The sequence below is a fragment of the Pleurodeles waltl genome, chromosome 12 (assembly GCF_031143425.1).
Source record: "Pleurodeles waltl isolate 20211129_DDA chromosome 12, aPleWal1.hap1.20221129, whole genome shotgun sequence".
Classification (NCBI taxonomy): domain Eukaryota; kingdom Metazoa; phylum Chordata; class Amphibia; order Caudata; family Salamandridae; genus Pleurodeles; species Pleurodeles waltl.
In genome coordinates this window covers 198,048,684-198,066,161 of record NC_090451.1, presented here as the reverse complement: position 1 = coordinate 198,066,161, position 17,478 = coordinate 198,048,684, and the positions used below count along the sequence as shown (strand labels likewise).

The window sequence follows — 17,478 nt, the reverse complement described above, 5'->3', positions numbered from 1 at the left end:
GTGACATAGACCCTCTTCAAGCTCTATACCACAACTGGTTCTTAACCTGTGGTCCAGGGACACCTGGGGTCTGCAAAACCTACTTAGGGGGTCACTGACTGATTAGAAAATTAAATAATATTAACAGATTAATAAAGTGTATCTAAATAAACAAAAATGAACAACTTAATTTTAAACTTTCTATAACTGTGAAGGAACTTGAAGTTAGCATCCTCAGATTGATTAGTGGGAGCAGTGCAAATGCATCAAAAAGAATATATTTTGGACGATGAGTAGCTCAATTGAATTTACAAAGCCTCACCATTCCTATTAAAATTACATTTTTGTTTGTTTATATTTGACAATTGAAATAAATAATTCATTATTTGTGTTTTGCATGAATACTTGCTTCTGTATTTTATGTTTTGTTTTCAAATTATTGAAAATGCTTTGTCAGGGTTCCCTGGCTTCCAGTAATGACTCAGTGGAGGGCCCCCAGATTCCAACAATGATGCAGTGGGGGTCCCCATATTCCACTAATGATTCAGTGGGGGTTCACAGAAATCAAAAGGTTAAGAACCACTGCTCTATACAAAGCAAAGTGATGTAGAAGCTGAAATTGCCTTCCTTCTGTCTGGACTGGTACACATAAAGCATGAGATGCGGCTGTGTGAAGATGACTTTTCCTCCCGGACGCAGAAGGCATTCTGTGACTCCAAGTGGAACTTGACAGATTTTCTCAACGACAGTAAAATCCCTCTTTGAGGCCACCTGAGAGCATATAAGGCACACTCCACAAAACTGAAGCCTGAAACCCCTGCTGAAAACTGGAATATTGACCACAGGGCATCTGAACACTTCGCTGTGCCTTAACTGTGCAACATTCTGCTTTAAGAGCATCCACAGTAACAGCAGCCTTTTCTGCATGTCCAACTACACAACCCTATCCACTGTCAGCCACCAATGCAATATTCTTCAGAGTTATTCTCACCATGGTTGCAGATGCTTGTTTTCTGTAAATGTGCCCTGTGTAAAATCTGGTGTGTATAGATATGAATACATGACAAACTGTTAAGGTGTAAAATGATTATAGACCATCATTAAGGGATCTGTTGGAACAGCGCCCTAATGACAGGTCTACCGAGATAGCTCAATTTGCTTTCTGCAGCAGCAGGAGGGGCAGAGTAGACAGTTCATGGTCCTTTTTAGCTTTCCTACCAAGTGTAGTAACTAGAAAGGGAGACTGCACCTCCAAGACCAATGTTCTGCTTAACTCTCACACCCACAGACCACGTAAGAAATCTAGGGATCATCCTGGACAACAAGCTCAATTTCACCGCTCAAGTCAACGCAGTGCATCTCCTGCTTCCACATCTTACGCATGCTGTGAAAAATCTTCAAATGGTTGCCTCAGAACACCAGATGCACCATCACACAAGCACTTATCACCAAGAGGCTAGACGACAGCAACACCCACTTCACAGGAATTTCCAAACAACTCTAAAACAGACTCCAGAATATCCAAAATACCGTTGCAAAACTCATACTCGACCTCCCAAGCCGCACCCACATCACACCGCACCTCAGAAAGCTTCACTTGTTCCCCAGTCCCAAGCGTAGCCAATTCAAACTTCTCAGGCACACACACACAAAGCCATACATGACACAAGACCAGAAAATCTGAACAGCTGCAAACACTTTCACCATCCCACCAGACACATACGGTCTGCCTCACTCTCCCTTGCACACATTCCCCGCATCTGCAAAATCAAAACTGGAGGTCGCTTATTCTCTTAGTTCCACAAGAAGCTGAAGAGTTGGATCTTTGTATAAGCACCTTGCGGACACAACTACACAAATGCCCAAGCACCTGGATACCCTCTCGGTTGGTTAGTGCACTATACAAATTAATATAACATCCTACCCACCCACTCCTCTGTCACCCATTGACTCCACTGATAACCCCTTGCATACATAAGCAGCCTATGTTCCTCCAATGCACCTGCCAGTTCTGGCTCAGTAGGCTTACCCTGTCAATCAGCATGGATCCGGAAACAATTCCTGGCCATAAGAGAGATATTGTGAAAATGAAAGGTAAGCAGGGCTTCCCCCTCCCATCTTCTCCTGTTCTTAAAGCTGTGTAGTTGATGCACCGTTTTTAGCATACCCAATGTGCAGTGATGCATTACCTTGATGCTAAATGTGCACGGCCTGGATGAGCTGAAGGTTCAAAGTTCCCATGAGGAGCGAAGTGCAATAGACAAACTACTTGACAAATTCTACAGTAAATGGATAGGACCACGAGCCTTATCCCTACTACTACATGTTCACTGGCTTCTCGCCAGACCACCCCCACCACAACTACTTTGTCTATCTTACAGAGACTTAGGCAATCTGTAGCAGGCCATGGTAGGAATATAAAACAGAAGTGGACATTGTGAAGTTGAAAGGCTGTGTAAGTTCTGCGTAGAGGAAACTCAAATGTTACCCAGCACTCATCTTGCCATCCACTCAGACTTCCACCACACCTGCCTGTACCAGCAGCATGAACTCAGGAAGATGGAAATGTCTCCAGCATCATAGGCCTTGTCCTCACCTTCAGACCAGAAGTGGGCAGAAACACAGGGGCATCCAGGCCATGGGGATACCAGGTGCTGCTCGGTACCCCGCAATAACACACTTTCTGGTTAACTCTGTCCTCGACTCAATCACTCCAAGAATTAATTCACAATCATTCTATAGACAGGTTCAATGCCTGGTAAAGACAGCAGAAGTTGCTCCATTGAAATGGCCATGAAAATCACTGCTCCCCGACATAAGGGCCCCCTGTAACACTCAGGTGTAGATCACGCTTAGTCAATGTGCCGCTGAAATAAGACACAGCCGAGGCAGATAGGATCAGACAGCAAAGGCTTAGTGTCTGACCCAGGGTTTGCAATGGAAACCGCAGGCAGCCACACCTGGGAGCACGAAGTGCTCATGTTCACAATGTGACTTGTTGCTGGAGCTTCTCCAGAGGGCGCATTTTCACATCTGGGAAAGGAAACGGGGGAAGCATGAAAAAGAGGCTCTCTGCCCCCAAGTGAGCAACCCCGTTTCTCAAACAACCTGCTCTACAGATAAACTGCCATGCCCCTCGGCCTCTACTTTAAATCGAATGACATCACTCCCAACTGGACCACTTTGCAGCACCTAAATTGTCAATCACTCTCCAGTGGCGGTAAAAATAGTCACTGTACTGGAATCCTTTGTATTCACCTGCTCTCCAGTGGAGATATTGTAACCAACTGTAACCACTCTCCAGCGATGACACCTGAATACTGTTTACTCAGCCCCTCTCCAGCGAAGATATTTTAACTACTTTCTACAGGCTATACCTGAATACTTTTTTATTTAATTAGTTCTTTGATGATGCATTTTTACCCACTTAACAGCTCCTTCACTGGAATATTTTTCATTCAAACAATCTCCAGTGACAACACTTTGAATACCATCTAAGCAAACACAACTCTCTCATGCACTTATCTTTATTTCTGGAGGGTTCATTCTAATGAAGACACCGCATATGCAATATGTTACTAAGGTTCTGTAACTAAGGAATGAGATGTTATTAGCCAAAGACGATATGACATTTCACCTGTGAATCAGGACCTCAGTGCGTAACTCCATCAGTGTCTTCTCATTGGATGTTGTAGAATACCTTGTGTGCCAACTAGTGGCCAAATAAAGTAAACATTTTGCGGTCCAAACACTCTAATTCAGAGCTTGCAACTACAAACGGCTATCCCCCATTTACAAAACTAATTTTAAGAGTCAATAAAGTTTTACTGACTCCTAAAATGGGATTGAGACTGAATACCGAATTGGAATTTGGAAGAGGCATGTTGTTGTGCACGTTCTTTTCAAACGGTGATTCGCTACCAGATGTAGCAAAGATTTGCACCTCGAATTCCAGTCACAAACCATTCAAAAGTCACCAACTCCTAAGCTTAAGTGGAAAATTATTTGCAAAGGAAATGTTCCCCTTTAGAATCCATCCGCTTTGTAAATTGAAGTTCAGGTTTCAGGGGGATTAGGCAGTGTTCTAGGAGATCACAGTCAACTCTCGCTGAAAGTTTTTGAAAAACTTCAAACTTTTTTTTAAAGCAGCCCAGTTTCATCTAAACAAATCTGTATACTTTAAAAACTTTTTCATTTTTCAAAAGCAGTCAGAGGATTTCAACACACCTAATTTCAGGAGCTTCTTTTGAAATATTCGTACAAGCCTTCTTTGCAGTGGAGTAACGAAACTGCAGGAGATCCCCCTGCAAAGAACATAGAGGGGGAGGGCCCTTTCCGACTCACTCACTCAGGCCAAGCGGCGGGGGGGGGGGAGGTCATGGGTGGGGCTCGCACTGCACAGGCTGCTGGGGCCTTTGTTACTACGCCAGTGATTCGACTGCAAGCTACTAATCCACCATTGCTGGTGTACAATCGATGACATCCCTCACGCAGGTAGGCCTATAGAAATGTTCAGCAACCATCTTCAAATATAAAATGGCGCTTCAAGGACAGTGGTCCCTGGAGACGAGAAACTCCACCCTTTCCATTCGGAATAAGTGCCACCGGCTGCCGCCCCAGCAACAACTTGCAGCCTCCCGGCTCTGGGCCTTAACAGGTTCATGGCAAGGCTTTGCTATGCATTTGAAAATGATAATGATGCGTCCGCTACCGGTCAAGGCGCTCTGGTTCACTTCGCTCCCAACATCCCGACTATACTGAACAGATATGGGAAAGTACAGTGCTTTAAATGGACCGGTACCCACCGGTACTGAGTACTGGCTTTCTCCGTTTTGTCCTCTTTGAGTACAGGAACTTCCTCTTGGCCAAAGAGAGTACCGGTACTCATAGTGGCAGCCGAGCAGGCTCCGATATAATGTTATGTGCAGTGCAAGGGCAGCTGACGTTGAGGCTTCCGGAGAGGAACTTGTCCATGAGCCATTCTATATTTTATTCCTCTGCCGAGAAGGGCGGAAAGCGACTGATGTGCATTATCTCTGCTCTGGTATATTCTGCATAGCATTTCGTATAGAAAGATCGCTACCTCTCACCATGTTCATAAGAGATGTTACTTACCCTTTAACAAATCAATAAACATTTATCAGCCTCAGAAAGATGAAAAGCCCAATCTTCCATTCCACCTTTACAGGTTGTACAAACATCTCTGAACCATGTACTCTGTTTGCGTTGAACTTCCTCAGAAGCCTAACGATAGCGAGAGTCACAGTCAAGGCTCCAGTTATGGTTGTGGAGCTGATTGCCACTTTTGCCAAACAAAGGGTGTTCAGCTCTCGAAGTTAATTGTCAAAATGGCTCAGTTAGTTAAAATATGTACACCATCATGAAAGCATATTGTGCAGACTTGCAGCTCACCCCGCTTGTCATCAGAAGCAATCTATTTTCTGGTTTTAATAAAACGTATTTATATAATTTATTTAGAAAAACAACTTGATCAAGGTTTTGAAAAGGTATTAAAGGGAGCAATTGCAAATAGTGTGTAGGACCGTGGACCACCTCAACTTCCCTCAGTAAGGAACCTGATTGGGACGTAGAAATGTATCTTCAGCAAATCAAATCAAAATATAGATAATGCAGCATTAGCAAAAACAAAAAACATAAAACAACTCTCTAAAGTGTGAAGTCCAAGATCCATTTTCAAATACAGGGAAGCAGGCTCTGCTCATAGAGGAATGGCTCTGGCGCACTGCGGGTAGGTGTAGTAAGAGGCTGACGTGTCACAGGCCATGTGATCCTTAATTCATTCACTCTACGTCCTACCAACATCAGTGGAGACCGAAAAGGGAGCCGGCGTACTGGGAGACAACTTGAGTTAGCTACCAGCACACATAGTGGTGCAGTGGGGATTAGAATGTGGGACTCCTGGATAGATTACAATGTAGCCACTGGACTACATCCCTGCTGAAGTGCTACATCTTAAACACGTTGTTGTGCTATCCAGAGTGTGTATGGTGCCCTGTCAGAACGTGTGGCTTATCTGCAAATCTATGAGAAAATTATGTTGGAAATTGCACTGTTCAGTTTTTACGGATCATCATCTGCTGATGCACAAGAACACTCTGATGTGAATAAATGCCTGCTTCGTAGCCACGCCCCTGGCCGCCTCCTACTCAATTTTGTGAGTACCTGCACTTCTTGCTTCCCATTTAAGGCACTGAGAAAGTATAATATGTTAATATAGTGCCATATAAACCGTGCACGTGGATCATCGCCCTATGCGTGTTGAAAAGAATATTGAAACCAGATTGGAAGTCATTTAAAAAACAACTATATCAACTCTTTGGTGTTTTCCTCGCTAAGTCCAAGCTTTACGCTGTCTTAATGTACAGAATGTTAGTTATTCTTGTTAGGTTTGCCCACCTGCAAAGCATCTCAGCATACGGCAGAGAAAAAAATCAGCTGCCAAATGCAGTTATGTGAAGTCCTTCTCTGACCTCGTTATGTACTGAGAAACCAAAAGAGATAAACTACCGCAAGGTGGAGCAAGCCCCCCACCTACTGTCAGCTGCTGTGAACTGCACCCTCTCTTCTGCCTAAATAGTATTTCCCGTGCAGAATATTTTAAGTAGGTGATGTCCCACTGGGACTAAATTAACGCTACTAAATTTAGCTAAGTATTATGGGTAGTATAAAAGTTGGTTTACTGAAAGCCTTCCTATATTCGCTTGTTTGATAATAAAACGTCTCTATTTCGAGTTCATAATAAAGGATGAGCTCCAATGCTATTATACGGCTGCTTTGAATGGCGAAGAAGCTTGTGACTTCGGAAACTCATGCAAGGTGCCACATTTGCATAATTACTGTTACTACAATATCAAGCATTGGCAAAGCCAATAGATCTCACCTACGTGCGAGCTACTGGCTTTGGCAATCAAGTGGGTACCTCAAAGGAAGGGTAAAAAAGCGCTTTGAGGCGGCCAGAGCAGGCTATCCATAGCACTTTTTAAGTCGAGCGCGCAAGCGCTCTGACCTGTTGTAATCTATCTATGGGCTTTTAACCACACCCACCTCTATCACTCGTTCGTGGGCTTGCCTTTCCAAAATCCTTTGTTATCATAGGTAAATGCTTTACGTTTGTCCCTCCTCGCAGCGGTTTGGTTACCACCTTGGATATTGACCCTGTTACATCAATAATTGCACGTTTGCTGATACGTTTGACTGCAAGCGGACTTCATTTTCCCTTTTGTGTCCCTTCTTCCCACTAATATTCATGGGGGCCTTGGCGCTTTGAATCGGCTCGCTTATGTCAACTATTTTGCTTTCCATTTTCAATTTGAGTGGCAAGAAAAGTCCAGTTAGGAATTTATAAGGTTAACAGCTCTAACTCGTGCAAACGCGCAACCCATTGCATTGCAAATGCTTGGTTTTACTTCTGTCAATGGGAGGGGAAGAAGAAGAAGGGCGGGGTACTACTCTGTTCGTTGGTAGTTTAAAGATCACGGTCATTTGTTTTCCATGGAGCACGTTGCCAGCAACATTTTCTGAGCATCTCTCGAGCTTTTGTCCTGATTTTTGTGCTTTTCCCTGGAGATTTTAGGAAGGGAAGTGCCATATCATAGTACTCGGTGAACGGCTGAAATGTCTCCCCTGCTTGTTCCACGGAAACCTGGCTGAACAGCACTACAGGTTAGAACGGCTCAGCTGTTCATCTTTTCAAGGATTATAAAATAAGTATCACTGAGTTGGGCGATAATGAACTTTGATTTTTAAGCACCACTTCCATTGTCGGAAAATGGAAAAACATTTACACTTTTTTACCTGGGTTCCAGAAATGTCCTTGATGGGACAAGCTGGGTGCAGTAAATATGCTCACCTCTTGGCACACTTTCATGGTACACTTAATGCACTCTTTCTGTTGCACGGGCTCTCCAGCTTCAGTTTCTCAATAAACAGAATGATTCACCCAGAGCGTTGTGGAAAATGGAGTTCTGTCTAGGTCCTAAACAGTAGGCACTGAAGCAGTGGCTGTTCTGTAGGCAATGCCATTTATGCAAGAAGTCACCAAACGACATCGACAGCACTGGGGTCCACCACTCATCCAGGCCAGAATTTCATGATGGACACAGACGCTACATTTACAGACAGTGAATATAAATGGAAGTCATTTACGTTGTCAATGGTTGTCCTAAAGATGGACATGAACACAGCACTCTTGACCTATGTTGGACGCCTCTGAGATACCCTGTTCAATGCCCAGGGACAGAAGGCGAAGGGAAGGGTATTCCTGGTGGTGAGCTGCTGACCTCCATGTTAACAAACTCGACCTCTGTGACGGCGATGAGGACATTTATATTCCCTTCAAGGGAGGCTTCACCTTGGAGCCATGAAGCTGCTTCTTGGTTCTTTTTTCATGAGTCCGAAACAGCAACTAATTTCTTGTACCCAGAACAACAGTGAGTTTAAAGGTTTAATGCGTAAAAGTAACTTTTCCTGGCCAGTTTTCCACTCAATAACTGATTATTGGAACAACCTTTCTGACAGCTGTCCTAATTAGCATCTATTTAGTGCAGTGGTTTTCAAACTTTTTAATGCTGAACCCCCTCAGTCAGAAAAAATAAAATAAAATTAGGCTCCCACTTAGAATTTCTCACAATTATTCTATTAAGTTGGCAATGTTTAAATACGTCTATACTTGTTTAAACATTGCAGTTAAGTTCTGTTTAAAAATGTAATAAATGTTTTTCTGTTTAAAACAAAGCACTTACCTGCATAATGCTTGTTTTGGCCAAAGCCTGTAACCTCCCCCCACCGGATCACTTGAGCCACCCCTAGGGGGCTCACCCCCCAGTTTGAAGATCCCTGATTTCGTGTATCGCTTACTAATAGTCTGTATTGCTTGTACTTAGGGTCGCCACGTCACTCAAGTCATCAGGGCACCAAGTTCCCAGCTCGGGCTTTCATTTGACCACCAGCTGTGTTCTTGCAGTTGAAGTCGTAATTTCGTTCCACTGGACCAGCTGGACCACTACACCTGATAACAATGACAAAACAGAAAGGGCCACCACTGATGGCATAAAGTGAGCTGGCAACCTTGGCACCATTTATATGGTAGCAGAGGTAATTTGTCACCACTGTGTTTCTCAAGCTAAAATGACCGTGCATCATGGCTAAATTCATTCAGGACCAGAAGCCTTTCCAACAACAGAATTTTACAAAAAAAGGAGAAAACCCTTTTATACAATTCTCCTGCTTAAAGCACTACAGTACTGACACCCAGTTATTTAGATCCAGATGTACAGACTTTTTGCAGTCGCAAAAGGCCAACTTTGCAGAATAGGGCAGTTTGCAAACACAAAATTGCTTTTTCTGATGTATCAAACCGATACTGTGATTCAGTAACGCATTACCTAACTGCATTTCAGGTTTGAAACCAAGTTCCGATTCGGTATTTGGAAGGAACATGTTTAGGACATGCCCTCCAAATACTGAATCGTAGTGGTATTTATTAATGTTTTGAAACCGAAGTGTGGTAGCAAAACATTAATACTTTACCGACAACTCAAAGGAGGTGGTAATGGTTTAAAAGGGACCCCTTTACCTTTGTGAATGTTGAAAAAAATATTTCGTACAGAACCTAAGCCAGGGTCTGCCCGATGATTTGGTGAGATGTGTGGTCAGTGGAGGGAATGACGGTGTATCTGTCTTAGGGGAGTACGTCAGCAGAGGCCTGTACCAAAGTGCTTACGACACCGCACCGTTGGTACGCATGCCTATTGACTGGTGGCTGTAATGGTGTGCTACAGCACTAATGGACGAAGTGCTGCTGAAAGCCCCGATTGTCAGGTAGTTGCATAATGGACTGAGCTGGACAGCTGTACAAAGCTCTGCACAGTGCAGGGTGTCTTTTGGTGGGCAGTGCGGTTGTGACCCCAGTGATACCCTGCTATATATGATATCTGTGCAATGGTGGTGCCCGTGCAGGTTCTGTCAGCTCTCTAGTTGATTAAGAGACACCCCTTTGCCCTTACACCATGAACACTCCCATAGGTCTGTGCAAGGCCTACATGTTCTCAGCATCCAGAAAACATGGGGATTAAAGGATAAGGGAGTTGGGGGACCTGGAAGTCCATTCTTTGAAAACACAGATCACGTTCCCAGAAACAGTGCATCAGCTTTTAGCGCTCAATGAGCCATATCCCCCACGCACCAGTTCCTGCTAATATTGCACTTCCCAGAGCACTTGAATCAACTTGAAAACTTCTGAGTTAGCGCAGGAGCTGTATAGAGGATAGAACAAAAAACTAGAGCAGTGGTTGCCTGCAGCTCCTACACTAACTTCTAGATGCTCAAATTAAATGTGTGTGCTATAGAAGCAAATGTTGAACAAAACTGGTGCGTGGATCTCTCCTGTGCCTGCAAATGGATGCTGAAGAATTTACAGGGAAACAGGACGCAATAGAGTTTTGACATTCGGACTGCCTGATTAAAAGGAGTGGACAGCCTATAATAATCTGGTGCCGTACCACACATTATAGATGTGCCAGTCCAGTTCTTTCCCCACGTGAAACAAAAACATTCTATGGCTTAAGTTATATCGCATGAAATAATGGACATCTGCAGAGACTACATAGAATTCACTTGAATGTTTTCCATGAAAGGCACGGAGAAATGAGTCAGGTCTATGGCATTACACAGAGGCTCACACCAGGCTGTGCTTCGTTCCATCAAGGGAAAAACAGGTGCAGTAGTTTAATGGGACTTTTCCCATAAAATAATTAATACTACCTGACACTGACAAAGATATGACCATGTCTACCCATGCAATACCCAATATGTATGACAGCCTTGAAAGTTACTTTAAATGCTATAGAATGACATGCAAGGGGAGGTGCAGCACAACGACGTCAATTCCTCATAATTACAGGGGGAGTGAAAGTGACATTGGCCAACCTTTGACCCTGAAAACGTCACAGGGTTGGCCCCTTGTTCCACCTGTAGATAGTGAACATCTTCCTATTTGCTGCTTCAGTTCTACGTGGAGCTAACCATAGATACTACAGCAGTGTTAATGGTGCCACGGTTACTCTTCTGTTGATATGGCGACCTTCTGAACCAAAGAGGCTCTTGGGATCAGGTGGAGCAAAGGCAGTGCCAGAAGCACCAACCGGCATACCAGCCGGGCTGGACTGGCCTTTCTGCCACTTTGGCATTTCCACTGCTGGCAAGGGGGCGCGGGGGCGCTGTAAGAGCAGGGTGGGGCTGCCAGGCTCCCTAGTCACAGTCTCTTGGAGTGTGCAGCAGGTTTGAATATTTTTGAAAGGGGTGATTCTGGTTCTCAGTCTGGCACTGCATACCAGAGGTAGTAGCTGCTTCCCCGGTCTACCCCTCCCTGCCGCCCGTGGCTGAACAACAGGTTCACAAGTTCCCATAAAAGACTTTAGTACCAGCGCAAAACCCAAAGCCCAATAAGGCAAAAAACTGTGGGTCATGGCATCTCGAGTAGACATTGACAGAGCAGTAAGAGTAGGACTTTAGATTGAGCCAATCAGGTACCGCAAAGCCAGTGCTTTTAAAAAGTCACCAATAGACACGTGAAACACATGGAACAGGAAGGACAGGCCAGAGGAACAAAGGGGAAGCATGAAGAAGGCAGTGGTCAGTATCCACATCAGGTGGTATTCGCGGTCGAAATCCAGAAGGTGACAGATCCGAAGAAGCCAACTTCACACAGGCACAAACCTCGTTATTTAAAAAAAAATAAACTGCAATTAAATGAAAGAAGTGGACACTAGCAGCAGAAGGGATTAGAAGCCAGAAGGGATGAGTACAATATGAGCCGCATCCGAACAGTTTGCAATTCCCATATCCATCCTTGAGCCTACCAGTTTTGTTACATTTTAGAAAACTGATCAAAACCTTTGTATTTTCATCCATCCTTTACTTGTGTGTGCCTAAATTACATTTTACCAACACCCTATGAAAATCTGTTATGGTAATATGAATGTTGGCGCTAACAGGGCTTCGGCCGAAAATCGACGGATGTCCCGACTGGCGACATATCACAATATCAGCCTCGTTTTGAGGTCGGGCATGGATGTTGTCCTGATGGAAGTGACACCATGGTGAAAGCTCTTTCAGTGGGACACCTGCTAGTGAACATGAAGTATGAGAGCCCATTATAGTTACACAGCACCTCTGACGCTATGTTGGACATACGTAATGTCTCTTGCTATGGCGGTTGCAAACAGGAAAATTAAAAAAAAAGACCCCTCCCTCACATGCCAACAGACAACTTGCAATACATCAGGGACAATGATTTTTCATTTTCTGGAGGTAAACTCCTGCTGTGGGTTCTGATTGCAGAAAATAAAACAAAAATCAGACAGCCTGCCACATTGCTACTGCTTAGTGGAAATGAGTCACCATTTATTTTTTGGGGGTTTAAAAAAAGCTTTTTATTATTTTTCCAACCACAAAGAGGCGATATCTCACACTACAGGCATAAACTGCAACAATACGCATGCCAACATTGCGCATCAATATTTTAGCAATATACATCCAATAGGTGGGACAAGAATAGACATCAAATCTATGCCTGCATTCCCCTTCCACTCCCACAGACTGGGCACCCACATCTCTTAGCGGCCTTTTGTGCCCCTGCACGACCCTTCTAAGCCCCTGTGAGACTATGGTGTTGCTGTACAGAGCTCCGAGTGTATTGCCCGGGCCTCCGCCCACCCTTTCCATACCCTATAATGTTTCTTAGGGCAACCTCGTGCCTTATAGATGGGATGCTCCATTCACATACAAAGGTCAATGCCTTTAGCCCACACCTCGGCCGATGGAGCAGCCACATCTTTCCAAGTAATATCGCTCTTGGCAACTATGAGGACTAACCATGAAAGTACCTTCTGATAGCATCTGCCACCCAGCTCGTTTCTGACACGCAACGGTTCCAGTTTAGGATCCCTCGGGTCACCCTAGCCCAACACTTCCTCCTATCTTCCTAGAACTCCTTCCCAAAAATGAGAGAGAGCAGGGAAATGGCAAAACGTATGGGATAAGTCTCCAGGGGAGCTCCAGCACCGCGAGCACCCACCATCTGGCATCACTCTCATATGATGAAGTTGGGTCCTGGTGTAATATACATGGTGAAGCAGTTGTAGTTGTACTTGTCGAAATTGTGAAGCTATTACCGCCTCCCTGGGAGCCTCCTGCGCTTCCCTCCACTCATCATTATCAAGCTCACCTAGTTCCTTCTCCCAAGCCCTACGCACCGCCACCATTGGCTCTGACCCATTTCGTAGAAACATCTTATACGTCTTTGACAGTTTGTGTTCACTGATGTTCATAAGGGTAAGTTTAGCTTTCAATGGTGAGAACTCTGGTATCTCCGCGGTCACCCGGAGCACCATTGTTAACGCATGACGGAGTTGCAGGTATCGAAAAAACTGCTCACGCAGTAAAGGGTACTCCATCTGCAACTCTTAAAATTATTTCAGTATCCCATTTTAGTAGCTATCTTTTTTAATGAAGAGGTTCCTGCCACAATGCTGGAGATGCTTTAGAACAAAGGTCCAACCCTGCAGGAAACCCTTCATTCGGTATGCTTCCTCAGCTGGGCTAACACAAGGGCTGCTTCTACTGACCAAGTCATTTGGCGACTGGCCTGCCAACTTTCAAATGATAGTCTAGAAGATGATAATGAAATTAAGGGCCATATGTACGAACACATTTTCCCATTGACACAGAATGGGAAAAACCCTTTGCTACATCTGGCCCTAAATTCAGAATGTGTCTGTTTTATAATTTAAAACGCCTTAGTATAAAATCCCATGAAATTAACTATGGATGTGATTTAGTGTTTGGCTGGCAACTTACTCCATCACAAATGTGATGGATATCCTGGCCGTTGTATTACAAGTGCACTATATTCTATGTCATTCTTTCTTATTCTTTGTGGGAAATTTCCTCAGATGTCAATACTGTGTGAAGATACAGAGACTTGAGGGCCATTTCTTTGAAATTACTTTGTTATCTGGAATTATGCTAAAAAAAATATGATTTTAGAGGCTAGAATAACATAGTACAAGAAGACGCCATATGGCGTGATTTAGTCATATTATGAGTTTGGACATTGTAGACAGTTAAATTGGCCACCAACTAAATGATTTTTTCCGTAGATTCGGGAACTGAGAGGCAGTAGGAATTTTTCCCTGAAATTCTACATCACACGAGAAACTCTAGGGATTTCATGTGTAGGAAAATTTTATATGAGCCAAAATGTCTCTGAATTAAATATTCACTTTCCAGCAAAGTACTCTGTGCTTCTTTATTTCCACATTACATAATGCTAGGAATATGTTAATTACGTACAGGGAGGGTTTTCTCCATACACCACATTGCACAGATAGACATTATGTGAGCTGAGAAGATCCAGAACCCTCCAAATGAAAGATTTTAAAGAATGCACTGCAGAAGGCACTTGCATGAAGATTGAGATCCCAGTCACGCAATCGGTGGCAAAGGCATCAACGCTTCACCATTGAATGCAGAAGCGGAAAGTCCAGGAGCAATGTAATCTTGGAAGAAACTGAAATATAGCAAACAACATGGCATCAAACAAGACATCGATTTGCATTCATGAGACGCTCTTCGCAGGTCTGCACACAGGGCCATAATAAAACAGAGATGTCCATCACTGGTAGGGGCGTGCCAGATCTCTGTCAAACTTCTAGGTTAGCCAAATAAGGTAATTTGTACTCATGAAGTCAGAGTGGAAATTATATGTGTGGTGTTTTGATAAGACGAACCTAGTGAAAAGGTATCAGGGCGCTGAAATAATATACCCAAACAGTGATTATCCTAAACATCTGGCCTCCCAGAGTTATGTCAGCCACCTCTGAAGGTGAACATCAAGTAGGACCAGCCAAAGTGCAGACTAGCTGTCACACTAACTTCAACAACAATGTATTTGAGGATCAACCTTCAACAATCACCACTGTTGCTGTATTTAGCACTCTTGCACACGGTGCCCTATTGTTAAAGGTGTAGCCATTCAAACCGCTCTCCTACCACTGAATCATGTGGCACCTCTATGGACAGCTATTAACTCACATCTCAATTATGTCAAGTTTACCTACTGCTGAATACAGTGCTTAATTTGAGCTGGTGGTTTCTGGTGCTTAACACCGGCTATGAACACTGATACTTTTGACAGCTGCCACATGGTGGTGCTGTCTGTGTATTTTAAAGATGAGCACAATTAAAGTTGTTTATTGATTCAATATACATTTAAAACAACTGATACCTGCCACCGAAGCCATTCTTATAGCTTTGGGGGTCTGAAATTGTCTGAACTGTCACACCTGTAGTAGTCCAAGAACAAGGGGGAGAGAGGGCCACACTAAACCTATCACCCCAAGGGTAGAGGGCACTGTAGCACAGTGATTAAAGAAAAGTAAGCCCTAGGGGGTTTTCCACCACTCAACACACTTCTCAAGCACTCATCCACTCCAATGATCAATCTTAAAAAGGAATATCTAGAAAATGATTTAATAAATAATCCCATAATGTTCTAGATATTCCTTTATTAAGACTGATCACTGGAGTGAATGAGTGCTTGAGAAGTGTGTTGAGTGGTGGACAGTTCTTTGTTCCCTCTAGGGGTTACTTTTCTTTAAACATTGGCAATAGTGTAAAAGTTAGTAGATGTGTAGGGTAGCGCTGACAATGGTGAGTGGAGGAAGTTGCGGTGGCCTCCTGATGAGGGCCCCGGCACTTATTTATTTATTTTTTACAAATTAAGCACTGGTGGCATGCCAAAACAAAATCCAGGTTGCTGATGAGTGGTCTTAAAAGACACAGCCAGGCAGCTGAGAACCCAAAAGAAGCTTTGGGACTTCGCCTTGTACTTGCAGAAGCGGTCACAAGCATCAGTACCCACTGAATGTGTCCACTAGCATGGCAAGAATGGCGAGAATTGCTCATGGAATGGCAACAATGGACAGGAAAGTAGCTAGCAATGCACTGCTTGCACACCACAAAGAGCCTCTGGTAAAAGGGACTGTGGCGGCTGCACACCAGTTTTTTGCAACTGACTCCAATACCGTCCGACGATGGAAATTACAAAGAATAAACATAACATCCATCAAGTTAATGTGTGTACATTTCGAACACCTTAAGATCTAATTTCTCAAGTGAAATTAGATGATTATGTTGCAAATTTTGGATCGTGCCTGAGGTGGTCCTGTGCAGCATGTGCTGTGGCTACTGATGACCAGAATCCCTTGGGCCCGGCCTCTAGAAAAATGCTGGCCCCAAAACTTCTGATTTTAAGATTACGTTGGTTTGTTTATAACTGACCTCTTGCATGTGGTATGCATAATTAAACGGGTAAAACACTCTCCTGGTCTATGTAAAAATCTGACACCACTTTGAGAACAAAATATGAATGGCTTTGATGGATCACTCTGGCCTTGAGGAATCTACAGTTTGCCTCCAGTGAACACAGAGTAAGTGATTTAGTAAAGCTCCCAGTCATAATTCACTGTCAAGTAGCAGAACAGTTTCAGTGTCAGAATCTCACATTATCAAAAGGGACATTTCGGGAATTGGACAAAACTAGTGTTGGACCACCATTTTATGAATCCAAGTTTTGGCAGTTTTAAGACCCCCGATTATGGATGGTCCAATTAATTCTGCTATGTAAAGTAACTGTCCTTGCAGTGAGATGTGTGGTGAACAACCCATTTACTCAGTTTTCCCACTGTAAATATCAACAGGTCAAACCTACTGAAGTTTACAGGGGACAAAACGGACAGTAGATGATGTGACATGCAGATTTTGGTAAGGTAAACACCAAATTCTGCTTGCTATGCCCCATTTTTCAGGCAATAATCTCAATTGGGTGCTACTTTTCTCACCTGATAAATTCTGATCCATATGGTATTAAAGAAAACAGGCCTTGCACGTGTGCATGTCCATTGACAAATAGAGGAGCAAAATGGACTACCGGTGTCGGACAAATTTTTAATTATGAACGCTTACGTGAGTAAATTGTGGGATTTTCAAGTAGAAGTGTGAAGTTCCATGAATTTGCTCTCAGTGACATAGTTAACATTCACCACCTCTATGCAGCTGGTGTCCCATCCCCATTCCAAAGGGAAAGGAACATCATTAAGTAACAGGCACGTGCGGTAGGTTAGAGCAGTCATTGAGTATTTTTTGCAGTTTCCTCCTTAACCACTGTCAAGTTTCAAAATATGCACATTGCACTTTTTAACTCGATGACCTTAACCCAGTGTAAATTGCTTTGAATAGGATTGCCTCTGCAGCGGTGAACGGGGATCGGAAATTGGGCACGGGAATCACACCTGCATCCCTTGGGCTTGTAGTTTCCTCATCCACTGCCTTTAGGCCCTGGGCTGGCTCGTGGCCTTGTTCTTGCAGCACTCTCTACTCTGCAGCGCTGCTGGTGGGCGAGAGAAGTTACAACCTTTT

General features: G+C 43.8%; 1 protein-coding gene across 1 annotated transcript in view; it reads right to left on the bottom strand.

The window, feature by feature from the left end:
* The window catches only part of ZNF469 (zinc finger protein 469), a 181,453-nt gene that overhangs the window by 15,249 nt on the left and 148,726 nt on the right, over positions 1–17,478 (bottom strand). The gene's annotated exons all lie outside the window — the stretch shown is intronic.